Source organism: Periplaneta americana, chromosome 13, assembly GCF_040183065.1.
Source record: "Periplaneta americana isolate PAMFEO1 chromosome 13, P.americana_PAMFEO1_priV1, whole genome shotgun sequence".
NCBI classification, from domain to species: Eukaryota; Metazoa; Arthropoda; class Insecta; order Blattodea; family Blattidae; genus Periplaneta; species Periplaneta americana.
The window spans coordinates 99,158,863-99,171,546 of NC_091129.1; the positions used below are offsets into that span (position 1 = coordinate 99,158,863).

The 12,684-nt window shown below is 37.2% G+C and overlaps 1 protein-coding gene and 2 non-coding genes across 6 annotated transcripts in view; 1 reads left to right on the plus strand and 2 right to left on the minus strand.

Moving 5' to 3' along the window:
* Positions 1-12,684, minus strand: part of LOC138712148 (dual 3',5'-cyclic-AMP and -GMP phosphodiesterase 11-like) — a 1,303,168-nt gene that overhangs the window by 1,119,915 nt on the left and 170,569 nt on the right. The gene's annotated exons all lie outside the window — the stretch shown is intronic.
* On the minus strand, positions 274-346 carry TRNAN-GUU (transfer RNA asparagine (anticodon GUU)). Its single transcript has one exon. It is a non-coding gene; the product is annotated as a tRNA-Asn (tRNA).
* On the plus strand, positions 759-831 carry TRNAN-GUU (transfer RNA asparagine (anticodon GUU)). Its single transcript has one exon. It is a non-coding gene; the product is annotated as a tRNA-Asn (tRNA).

Consider the following 12,684-nt stretch of genomic DNA (forward strand, 5'->3'; position numbering starts at 1 on the left):
TGAATGAATGCTATGTATATGTGACCAAACTATAGGTGCATTGAATTCTTAAATATTCTGAGCTATAAATTTTGAAGTTGGTTAACCTGTGTTTATGTTGACTGGCTTGTACTTATGAGAGAACATTGCTCAATTGTACACAAATTAACATCAAAATGCGTAATATCGACTTTACATATCGTTATTAACATACATATCCATATGCATAGCCGTTTCCGTTCTCGGTTTATTGTGAGTCAAAAATCTTCACGAATAATTTCGAGGGAAAAATTGTTCCGGGGCCGGGTATCGAACCCGGGACCTTTGGTTTAACGTACCAACGCTCTACCAACTGAGCTACCCGGGAACTCTACCAGACACCGATCCAATTTTTCCCTCTATATCCACAGACCTCAAAGTGGGCTGACAACCGTCAAGCAACCAACATTGAGTGCATACTAACCCTGTGTGACTTAAATTGTGGTTTTCTGTTAACGAACAGTGACGTGTATAATGCAAATCAAGCTTTCAGGTATGACTCCCTGTAAAGTTGATTTGAATAATTTCGAGGGAAAAATTGTTCCGGGGCCGGGCCCGGGTACAAGGAGTCCTACCTGAAAGCTTGATTTGCATAATACACGTCACTGTTCGTTAACAGAAAACCACAATTTAAGTCACACAGAGTTAGTGTGCACTCAATGTTGGTTGCTTGACGGTTGTCAGCCCACTTTGAGGTCTGTGGATATAGAGGGAAAAATTGGATCGGTGTCTGGTAGAGTTCCCGGGTAGCTCAGTTGGTAGAGCGTTGGTACGTTAAACCAAAGGTCCCGGGTTCGATACCCGGCCCCGGAACAATTTTTCCCTCGAAATTATTCAAATCAACTTTACAGGGAGTCATACCTGAAAGCTTGATTTGCAAAAACCTTTACGTTCACCTCTTCCGCTTCCCGTTCTCGTTCTGATTGTCGTTCCCGGTTTATTATGCACCAGCCTTTACCAGAAAACGCTCCCTTATTATTCTGCAAATATTTTAACGTAAAGAGAAAGAAGTGGCGTACTGCTACTCGGTATGCACAGGAGTTACCGATACGAATTGTGCTGTCACAGGGAACAATTAATTTCAGACACAATAGCGTGGCTGTGGGACAGTTGATTGTACACCTCTGTCCCAGCGACCATTGTGCGAATGACAGCTAAGCTTTGTAACGTGTAGACAGTTCATCCATCTGTCCATCAGTCTTGCTAGATAATCGCTTCTCATTTATTTCCCGTTTTGTTGCTCAGCAACGGAGGTCTGGAGAATGGATGACAATACTCTAACATCTTATTGATTCTGAAGGAAGCGAGTTCTATGCAATTTGTTATTCCAATGACACAATGAGACTTTAAATCAGAGACTATAAAGCCTTTTAAAGAAATTTTGTATTGTTATTACGAAATTATCAGTAGAAGCAAACTACGAAAATACCGTTAGGTCCAATTCTGAGATACTTGTATTACTAGACTATTATGTACAAGTCTGTAATATCATGGAAATCAGTCCCGTACCACCGCTATGAGCGTACTTGGATACCAATATGGAGATCTGGCGATAATCCTAATAATGATAATCATAATACAATGAAAAACAAGATATTTTAGTGAAGCACATACTATATTGTAGTGTTTGAAAAGTAGACTGAAATATTCAGATTGTCAGGCATTAAACAAAATAAACTTGTAAAACAGTGTTGTAGACATGTTTCATGAACACCCTCCAGTTGAAAATAGTTTCATGAACACTCTCGAGTTAAAAATAGCTTCACTAATACCCTCGAGTTGGAAATACAGTGGACTCTCCTAAGTTCAACTGAACAAAATTGAAAGTTCTGTCCAAGAAGGGTAGTGGGTGTGGCAGGTGAAATGAATACAAATTCTTATTTGTTATCCATCAACGAATACAGTACTGTACTTCCATTTCCTGCCCACCCCGAGACTTGTGTATGCGCTTGTGTATGCACAGTGGGTTTCGACAGTTCCGTCTCACAAACGGCACAATTCTCAAATAGAAAAAGAAGAGTTCATTAATTTAAAATCAGTGATTAAATATGGATGTCCTAATCAATAAAATATTTTGTTTTTCTTTAACAAAAGTATCACTACAAGACACAGAATCAATTCCCATTCAAATGGCAAACCCATTTCTTTGTGCCCGTATAGGGGCGTGCCTAATTCTCCTACGTAAGCAGTCGAACTATAGGATGTCGAACTTGTTTTCTGTCGGGCTTAAGAGCTTCCACTGTAGTTACATGAACATTTTCGAGTTGAAAAGAGTTTCAGTACCGGCGTAGCTCACAAGCAAACATGGGAGCAGATAAAAAAAGTTAAATGCTTTTCTTCCACAGCAATTACGAGGCCATCCAGAAAGTGATTTTCCTTGGGGCAGTTTACATAAAGAAAGCACAATTTCATGAAAAGATTTAATGAAACAGATACAGCAATTGTTGCGCTATTTTTCAAAATATTACCCATTGAAATTGAGGCATTTGTCATATCATGGGATAAATTTTTATATCCCTGTGTCGTAGAAGTCAGTCGTCTGGGATCGGAACTAGTATGTAACAGCCGTCTGCATCTCTCTGTTGATCCATCGTATGAAAAAGGTCTCAATTCTGATGGAGAATATGACGAAAATAGCGCAAAAATTGCTGTATCTGTTCCAATAAATCTTTCCATGAAATTGTTCTTTCTTTCTGTAAACGGCTCCAGGTAAAATCACTTTCTGGACGGCGTCGTAATTGCGTTCGAGTGGCCAAAATTTGTAGAAGCACTTGCTTAGACATTATTAACATGGTGGAAGAAAAAATTTAACTTTTTTATCTTTCCACCATGAGAATGTTTGCTCGTCAGTCGGCTAAACCGTTTGCCTGCCGATCTGAGGTTGCGTTCGGGCGCGGGTTTCATCCCCGCTAGGGCTTATTACCTGGTTGAATTTTTTTCCGAGGTTTTCCCCAACCGTAAGGTGAATGTCATGGAACCTATGATGAATCCCCGGCCTCCTCTCGCCAAATACCATGTCTCTATCACCAATCTCATCTACGCTAATTAATCTAGTACGTGATACAGCGTCGTTAAATAACCAACTAAGAATTATACTGTAGTTTCATGAACATTCTCGAGTTAAAAAGTTCCGTGAACACCCCGAGTTGCTAATACTTCATGAACATCCCGAGTTGGATTTAGTTTCATGAACACCCTCGAGTTGGAAATAGTTTAATGAACACCCTCGAGTTGAAAATAGTTCCAAGAACACCAACGAGTTGAAAATAATTTCATGAACATCCCGAGTTGAATCTAGTTTCATGAACACTCTAGAGTTGGAAATAGTTTGATGGAAACCGAGTTGAAAATAGTTTCATGAACACTCACAAGTTGCTTATAGTTTCATGAACATCCCGAGTTGAATATAGTTTCATGAACATCCTCGAGTTGGAAATAGTTTCATGAACACCATCGAGTTGAAAATAGTTTCATGAATACCATCGAGTTGAAAATAGTTTCACGAATACTTCGAGTTGAATCATGGACACCCACAAGTTGCTTACAGTTTCATGAACACCCTCGAGTTGGAAATAGTTTCATGAACAGCCTCGAGTTGAAAATAGTTTCATGAACACTCTCGAATTGAAAATAGTTTCATGAACACTATCGAGTTGAAAATACTCGTAGTTTCATAAACACCATCGAGTTGAAAATAGTTTCACGAATACTTCGAGTTGAATCTAGTTTCATGAACACTCTCGAGTTGGAAATACTCGTAGTTTCATAAACACCATCGAGTTGAAAATAGTTTCATGAACGGCATCGAGTTGAAAATAGTTTCACGAATACTTCGAGTTGAATCTAGTTTCATGAACACTCTCGAGTTGGAAATAGTTTCATGAACACCATCGAGTTGAAAATAGTTTCATGAACACCCTCGAGTTGGAAACAGTTTCATGAACAGCCTCGACTTGAAAATAGTTTCATGCACACCCTCGAGTTGAAAATAGTTTACTAGGAATCAACATTCTCAGACTAACAATTAGTCTTTTATACTTGAGGACTATAGCTCACATCTGTGCACCTGTACTTTTTACTTTTATTTAGGTTTAGGCCTATTATTTTCTACTGTTTAATAATAGTTACCTTCATCAATATAATAATATCTTTGACATATGCTTACACAAATGTTTTGCTTACATCAAGCTATTAGACTCGCAGTTCGTACGATAAATTAAAGTATTAGTATTCGTAGGATGATGACGCGAAAGATTATTCAACTGTAGAAATTAATGAAGTTCAAAACTAAATCTCAGGATATTTCACAAAGCTATAGCTCTATTTATAGGTAGTAATTAAATCATTTCCATTTATTCATCTTTTTATTATTTGTATCAAATCTAACGTGTTGGAATAAACTGGATATTATTTTCGAATTCAGCACAAAAAAATCCATTTCAGATGCAATACAACATAAAGTTTCAAAATGCAGACATACCAACACAGCATCTTCAAGCACGTAACAGAGTATGTAACATAATTTACTTCCATTGAAATAAAACCATGTAAAATATTAGTATTTCTACGCGACGTAAATTAGGTATCATGTAATTTATATCGTCAATCCTGTTCATATATGGCCACCTAGTCTACTATAAATATGATAATATCCTTCGACGATGAAACACTGAAACGCCAGCTTCTTTTTGAATTATTTACTTCCACACATACCTACGTTTTTATCATAAAACGTTATGTAACACAGGAAATCAGTGTATTCTGAGGTCGCAGTTTGTGATGATTCATAACGTAGCTGTGATTAAAGGCTCTTCGCTGCGTACTACCCAAGCAGTCATTATCCATGTGGCAGGCCGCCTGGATGATTATGCAAATGCACATATCGGTTCCGCTCCCTTCGTCGCGTCGTAACGAGTCAGTCCCAGAGACGTGCAACTTGTTCTTATGCCACTTACAGCTAAAATAATAATGAAAATAGAATAAATAAGATGCACGTTTCAACACACAGTCCTTCAGCAACGTGAAGGAAACGTATATAATAATAATGGAGCAACAGTAACAAATATAAATGACACTCGGAAGGCAATTAAACGTAGAATAAATATGGGAAAGCCTGTTATTATGCAATTGAGAAGCTTGTCATCTAGTCTGCTCTCAAAAACTCTGAAAGTTAGAATCTATAAAACAGTTATATTACCGGTTGTTCTGTATGGTTGTGAAACTTAGACTCTCACTTTGAGAGAGGAACAGAGATTAAGGGTATTTGAGAATAAGTTGCTTAGGAAAATATTTTGGACTAATAAGCAAACATTCTGATGGGGGCAGATAAAAAAGTTAAATTTTTTCTTCCATCATGTTAATAAAGTCAAAAGAAGTACTTATATAAATTTTGGTCACCCGACCGCAATTACGAGGCTGTCCAGAAAGTGATTTTCCCTGGGATCGTTTACAGAAAGAAAGCACAATTGCATGGAAAGATTTATTGAAACAAATACAGGAACTGTTGCGCTATTTGTCACCGTATCACCGATCGGAATTGAGACATTTATCATACCGTGGGATCAACTTTTGTGCATCTGTGTCGTAGAAGTATGCCGCCTGGGATCGGAAACAGTATATGACTGCTGTCTGCATCTCTCTCTGTTGATCCCACGGAATGACAGATGCCTCAATTCCGGTGGAAAGTATGTTGAAAAATAGCTCAACAATTTCTGTGTCTGTTCCAATAAATTTTTCTAATGAAAATGTGTTTTCTGTTTGCTAACGGCTCCTGGCGAACTTATTTTTTTACGGCCCTCATAATTGCGGTCGAGTTGCCAAAATTTGTATAAGCACTTCTTTTGACATTATTAACATGGTGGAAGAAAAAAAAATAACTTTTTTATCTGTCCCCATTAGAATGTTTTCTTGTAAGAGGGATGAAGTTACACTAGAATGGAGAATGTTACACAACTCAGAATTGCACGCATTGTCTTCTTCAACTGACATAATTAGGAACGTTAAATCCACACGTTTGAGATGGGCAGGGCACGTAGCGCGTATGGGCGAATCCAGAAATGTGTGTAACTTATGTGTAGTGTTAGTTGGGAACCGGAGGGAAGAAGACTTTTGGGGAGGCCGAGACGTAGATGGGAGGATAATATTAAACTGGATTTAAGGGAGGTGGGATATGATGTTTAGGGACTGGATCAATCTTGCTCAAGATAGAGCCCGACGGCGGGCTTATGTGAGGGTGGCAATGAACCTCCGGATTCTCTAGTTTGTAAGGGTAGTGGTGGTGATAGTTTTAGTATTGAAGGTAGCAGTAGCAGTAGCAGCAGAATGGAATTATAGCAGAATAGCAGATTTTACGACGGTGCTACATTAGGCACACAGGGAGTGTGCCCCTCTGCGTTTATCCTCGATGCTACTGCGTGGCAGAGATAAGGATCTCATCATGAGTGAAGGTCGTGCAGAGAACTGCCTGCCACATGTGTCCTCGGTGCATGAGTGGATAGGTATGAATCAATAATGCGGGATTAAACACAACTTTGCCATGCATGAACCTGGCAGCAGAGAATTGAACACGGTGTATATTACATATTGCAAATAATCCAATATATTTCAAATGTGAACTCAATGTAAATATTTTAAGACAGAAAACATCGTTTTAAGCACAAATAAATTTTAAATCAAAGTAATTGTGAATGAAAGCAACGGTTCATCGATGGCTACTCTTTCCGAATATATTTCGTCAACGTTAGATGGTAGGTTAGTAGATTATTTTACGCCGCTCTTAGGTTATTTAGCGTCTGAATGAGATGAAGGTGATAATGCCGGTGAAATGAGTCCAGGGTCCACCACCGAAAGTTACCCAGCATTTGCTCATATTGGGTTGAGGGAAAACCCCGGAAAAAACCTCAACCAGGTAAATTGTCCCGACCGGGAATCGAACCCGGGCCACCTGGTTTCGCAGCTAGATGCGCTAACCGTTACTCCACAGCTGTGGGCCATAGTGAAAGTAGGTCATGTCACAGCCAATTTCAGGAATAAACAGCTCAGAGTGAGATACTGTATCCAGGTCGGGAGAAGGGAAAGAGCAAGAATGATCCACGACTCTGTTAAAAAGTTTGAGCTATGTGCACAATGAAACTAAGATTAACTTGTACAAATTCATCACCACCAATACATCAACGAACACGTAACTATTGTCGCATCATCATCATCATCATTAGAGCCCAGATGTTTAGGCATTTATTACAGTTAAAATAGACAGTCAAAAAAGGCAATAAAAACGTAATAAAGGCACAATAATCTTTGAAAAAGGTATTGGATATTTTCATTGAATTTAGTTAAAATTGCATGCCCATGGAGTATTATCAATATCATAAATGTAGTTTCGAGAAAAAGACAAATTTATGAAAAGAGTTAGACTACACGAAATATGGAGCAGAACTTTATAAAAATCGCTTATGAACCCCAAAGAGGACGTAGAGGCAAAAAAGAACTATCAACTTCTCTAAGTTCCCAAGAAATAATTTCGTGAAAAAAAAAAAAAAAAAAAAAAAACGAACATTGATTTCTGGCCATTTTTATTAAAACTCAGTCCCCATGGCCCCTAAGATAACAAAGTACAGTAAAAAATTAGACAAAAGACATAAATCCATCTCTATGGAAGACAGAAAAATATCCACTTTTAAACCGGCAATTCGATGCGGTTTTCCTTATTTTGTAGCTAAATATGATTCCACCATGTTTAGAAGAACTGCTGTTGTATCTGGATCGAACAATCAGCTCCACAGAGGATTGTGGGGGCTGCCATCACTTTATAAAAGTTAAAAATTGTTTCAGTATTGGTTTTGCCATACAATGTTCTTTTAATAATTGTACCATACAAACATTGAACATTTTTATTATAAAATCAATATATCTGTTACTGTAAATGTACGAAGATCGGTAAATCTTAGAATTTACCGGTAAGTTATAACCTAACATATCACCGTCCTTCGCAAGTCTCTCGTGGCTCCGACTTAAAGAACGTAGAACTTTACACTCTTTGTCTTTACTCTTTCGAATTCTGCACACTTCAACACCAAATTACCTTTCGTCTCGTTTCTCTTATCTATACTCTAACCACGACGTAAATACCAGATCACTTATCTGTGGCACGCTAAGTATACCTCTTCATAGAACATCTTGTTATTCATCATCTTTTACAATATCCACCTCGCGTCAATGGAATTCCTTGTCACAAAGTATTAGGGGCTGCAAGACAACAAACACCTTTAAGAACAGCTTAAAAGATAACCTTATTAGCATTTCACTCCAATCTTACTGATTTAAACTATCACTGACTACATTGTTACTTTTTTCTTTAGACATCATCCTGATTGTGCTGTATTTTAATTGTCTCGTAATAATCTCTTTCTATTATCTAATATTATTTGAAATATATTAACATTCTATGTATTTTAGTTTAATTCTGCTACACAGTTTATTTCAGTGTTTAATTAATAGTTCATAGTATTTTGTTGTTTAATTTGTAAATAACTTTTGTATACATGTAACTCTCATCTAAATCAAATTGTTGGATTCTTTGTAAGTTCATGCATATGTATATACACTTTTTGCTGGTTGAGTGGAAGAGAAGGCCTTGCGGCCTTCACTCTGCCAGCTAAAATAAATCATTATTATTATTATTATTATTATTATTATTATTATTATTAACATTTACCATTATGGTGCGGTAAAACCCCAAAATATCTTATTAGATACATACATTTTGAACTTTTACCAAGAGATGTTGGTAAATCGCAGGATTTACCGATGAGTTGTGGTAAAATCGTATTAATGTAATAAAAAAATCTTTACTAAGATTTGCCGTCCTTCGCATTTTTACATATCTATTTCCGATTCATCTTTTTATTGTTGTTTTAGGATATATTTAAAAACATAAGTAAAACTACCTCAGCAATGACTGAAATAATTTATATTTATTTTAAATTGAAGTTATTTAAATATTTTTACATTACAATGTGATTATAATAAACAATATTCCATATTTAAAATAGTGAAAAATAATATAGTTTTAACCACTGCCTGTTATAGTATTCCGTACAAAAATTAACAAAGCCTTTATATTCCCTCAAACAGTCTAGATTCACAAATAAAGTAAAACAAACATTATGAATGTTAATTCTTGTTAGAACAAATTGACTGCTATGAAATTTAGAATTATACAACATGGAAGATGATTTACACAACATTTTTTTGTTAAACACTTTTTTAAACAATTACACTACTTGAACCCTTGTCCTCCAACGAAAGATAGTTTGCCAACCACTTCCCGTACACTAATTTCTTCTTTTCATACTTCTTCGATGATGATAAAATTTTCTTTGCACAATATAAATTAATTCGTAGTGTACAATGACTTCCGTTTGCCACCTTTGATACCAAGTTTACAAAACTCGTCATCTTGAATATTTATGACCACTGCTATTAATGATTTTGCGTCAATTTTTGCCCGGTCTATATCCGTTACTTTGATTTTCAAATTCTGTCTGACTGAAAGTTTTGGAATTTTGTTACAAGTGGCTGCTTTCATTTTCTTCGCTTGCATTTCAAGACTTTCTTTGGCAGCCTCTCGGAACCGCTTCACTTTATCGATCCTGCAATTATGTCTGAAGCTGCACAACGGAGGCGGGATTCTTCGTTATGGATTCTTCAATCTAGTTTTTACCAGCTCGCATTGGTAAATCATGAGATTTACCAACATTTCTTGGTAAAAGTTCAAAATGTAGAAATCTAATAAAATATTTCGGGGTTTTACCGCACTATAACGGTAAATGTTAGGTTATACCGGTAACTTCTAACATTTACCGGTCTTCGTACATTTACGGTAACATATCGATGGTGTTGAGCAGCAACCTAGTAGGTCAAAAAATTAAGTTTTACAGGAGAGTGGAAAAAAAAATCTTGATAACGAAAAAATGTCTGACACAATAAGATATTTAAATCTCTTCCTCTGAAGTTCGTATCCATGTCTTCACGAAGTATTAGCAGAAGATTCAGGAAGAATTTTTGGTAGGAATCAAGTGAAATCTCATTTTGTTTTTTGACCGGTTCTTCTGTATGGTTGTGAAACTTGGACTCTCACTCTGAGAGAGGAACATAGGTTAAGGGTGTTTGTGAATAAGGTGCTTAGGTTACAGGAGAATGGAGTAAGTTACACAACACAGAACTGCACGCATTGTATTCTTCACCTGACATAATTAGGAACATTAAATCCAGACGTTTGAGATGGGCAGGGCATGTAGCACGTATGGGCGAATCCAGAAATGCATATAGAGTGTTAGTTGGGAGACCGGAGGGAAAAAGACCTTTAGGGAGGCCGAGACGTAGATGGGAGGATAATATTAAAATGGATTTGAGGGAGGTGGGGTATGATGATAGAGACTGGATTAATCTTGCACAGGATAGGGACCGCTGGCGAGCTTATGTGAGGGCGGCAATGAACCTTCGGGTTCCTTAAAAGCCATTTGTAAGTAAGTAAGTAAGTAAGACATCGATATTTATAATCATTCAGACTTATGATATTTAAAATCAGTAATTTCTTTTTACAGGAGTGTCTGCTATTAGAATTTTTGCTCGCCTCGAATATTTTTCTGTGAATGTTTGTATTTTAGTCTTGTATACAGATATTTGAAAGGTGTAATTCTTTGTTATTAAATATTACTCTCTGCAGATCTTCTTTCATCTCTTTAATTATAATAAGTTCTTCAGAAAATATCGGGTTACTCGTTGGCAAATGTTTATTGTACTTATAAAATAAGTTTTCCTCAGTTTCAAATTAACTTCATTAATGTAAAAATTAAAAAGTGTGGGTGATTACGGCTACCATTGTCTGACTCCTTTCATTAGCACGGTGGTATATCCAGCGAAACTAAAATCATTAGACTCAACTTTTACAGAATGAAATGGTCGCAAATTCCATTGTAGCACTGTGAATGGTCCTGCAATGTCACTTTCTCGTCAAGTCTGATTGCTTTAAATCCCTAGTGACGTAGAGTACGCAGTACCATTGCTCGGTCACTACATTTCCAATCATTCCGAGCACAATTTCACTTCTGCTTTATAAAACAATAGAATGATATGTGCGTGCTTGGTCCAGCTTTTACAGCGCTCTGTGTATGTGTGTGTGTGTGTGTGTGTGTGTGTGTGTGTGTGTGTGTGTGTGTGTGATTTCTCAGCGCCAGCGTGAGTAGACGCTTATAAAATCCCATCCAATGGACGTTAACGCTTTTTAGAGACGTCAAAATCCATACCTTAGAGATATGTCATAGTCGCAGGCTTATCTCTTGCGCCAGAGAGTTTGACTTGTAATCCGAGGCTGAATTCGAATCTCACTTGTGCTGGTATTCTGTTTGGGATTTTGACGTATAACTAGGTCGTTGTATTCGCACAGTAGATCGCCAACCGCTCGATAAAGATGTCAAAAAAATGTGGTACAATAGAATCACTTATAATTTTCAACAAGTAAACACAGCGAAACGAAAAGTATATCGCCCTGTAGAAAAAGGAATCCCGTAACCGTGAAGATCCGCAAGCAAACGATCGGATCCTCAAGGTCGGCAAGACAGGTGAAGAACCAAGGCATAGATGAATATAATAGGATGCGAAACTTACTGAGTTTCCCGTAACACATGCTAGAGGCGCTAATGCAGAAACTGATCTTGCTGCCATCTGTTGGACGGTGGAGAACTTATTACATCTAGCAGCGCACCAAGTAGCGAAAACGAATACTAATAAAATTGCTCCATGCATTTAGCAGCGCACCTGGTGACGAAAATGTTAAACTATGCAGAAAATATTCCTTCCCTCCTATCCTCATCGATATTCACAACTAACCCAATTTAAAATAAAACATTTACATTTTTATTTCTCACACCATCTTCCCCTGAAAATTCTTACCGGAACCAACAGGAAGATAAAAGAGAAGATCTATTTTACACTATCCAATTAAAATAAAACCAAACAGAGACAGAAAATAAAGCAAAAGGTTAGATAATTGGAATTGTACTCTTTGGGTATTTAGTGTACAGCGCAATGGAAAAGTCTGCAAAAACTATTTAGATAGTTAAATTTCTTATATTACTATTACTTTACAATACATTCAACAACACTATTTTTACAACTTTCCTAAACATCGCTGCTTAACATAACTGCTTATAGACACGCTTAGCATGGCTGCCATCTTGTCTTCTCGTGCATCGTCTGTTCGTCTCGAACGAACGGATAAATAGAGAATTCTGGGTAATCTACCTAACACATAGTTCTAATGTTCACCACCCACGACGTCGGGCGCTGATCATCTTATTTGAACCCCCTTCCGTCAGATGATGCTGACCGCAGTTTCGCATCCTATTATATATTCATTCATGACCAGGGCATTGAATGAAACGAAAAAGCTGACGAACTTGCAAGAGAAGGGGCGTCAACAAACTAGTATATTGGACCAGAGCCGGCTCTCTGAATACCTAGGTACTGTGTCAGATTAAAAAGTGGTCCAAGACTCAACATTATATTTATTATTAGGCCATGCAACAAAGAGCTGAAATATTACTTCAATGTAATAGATTTCAGCTGAGAGCAATTACAGCTTTCTTCGCGGGTTATACTCCTGTG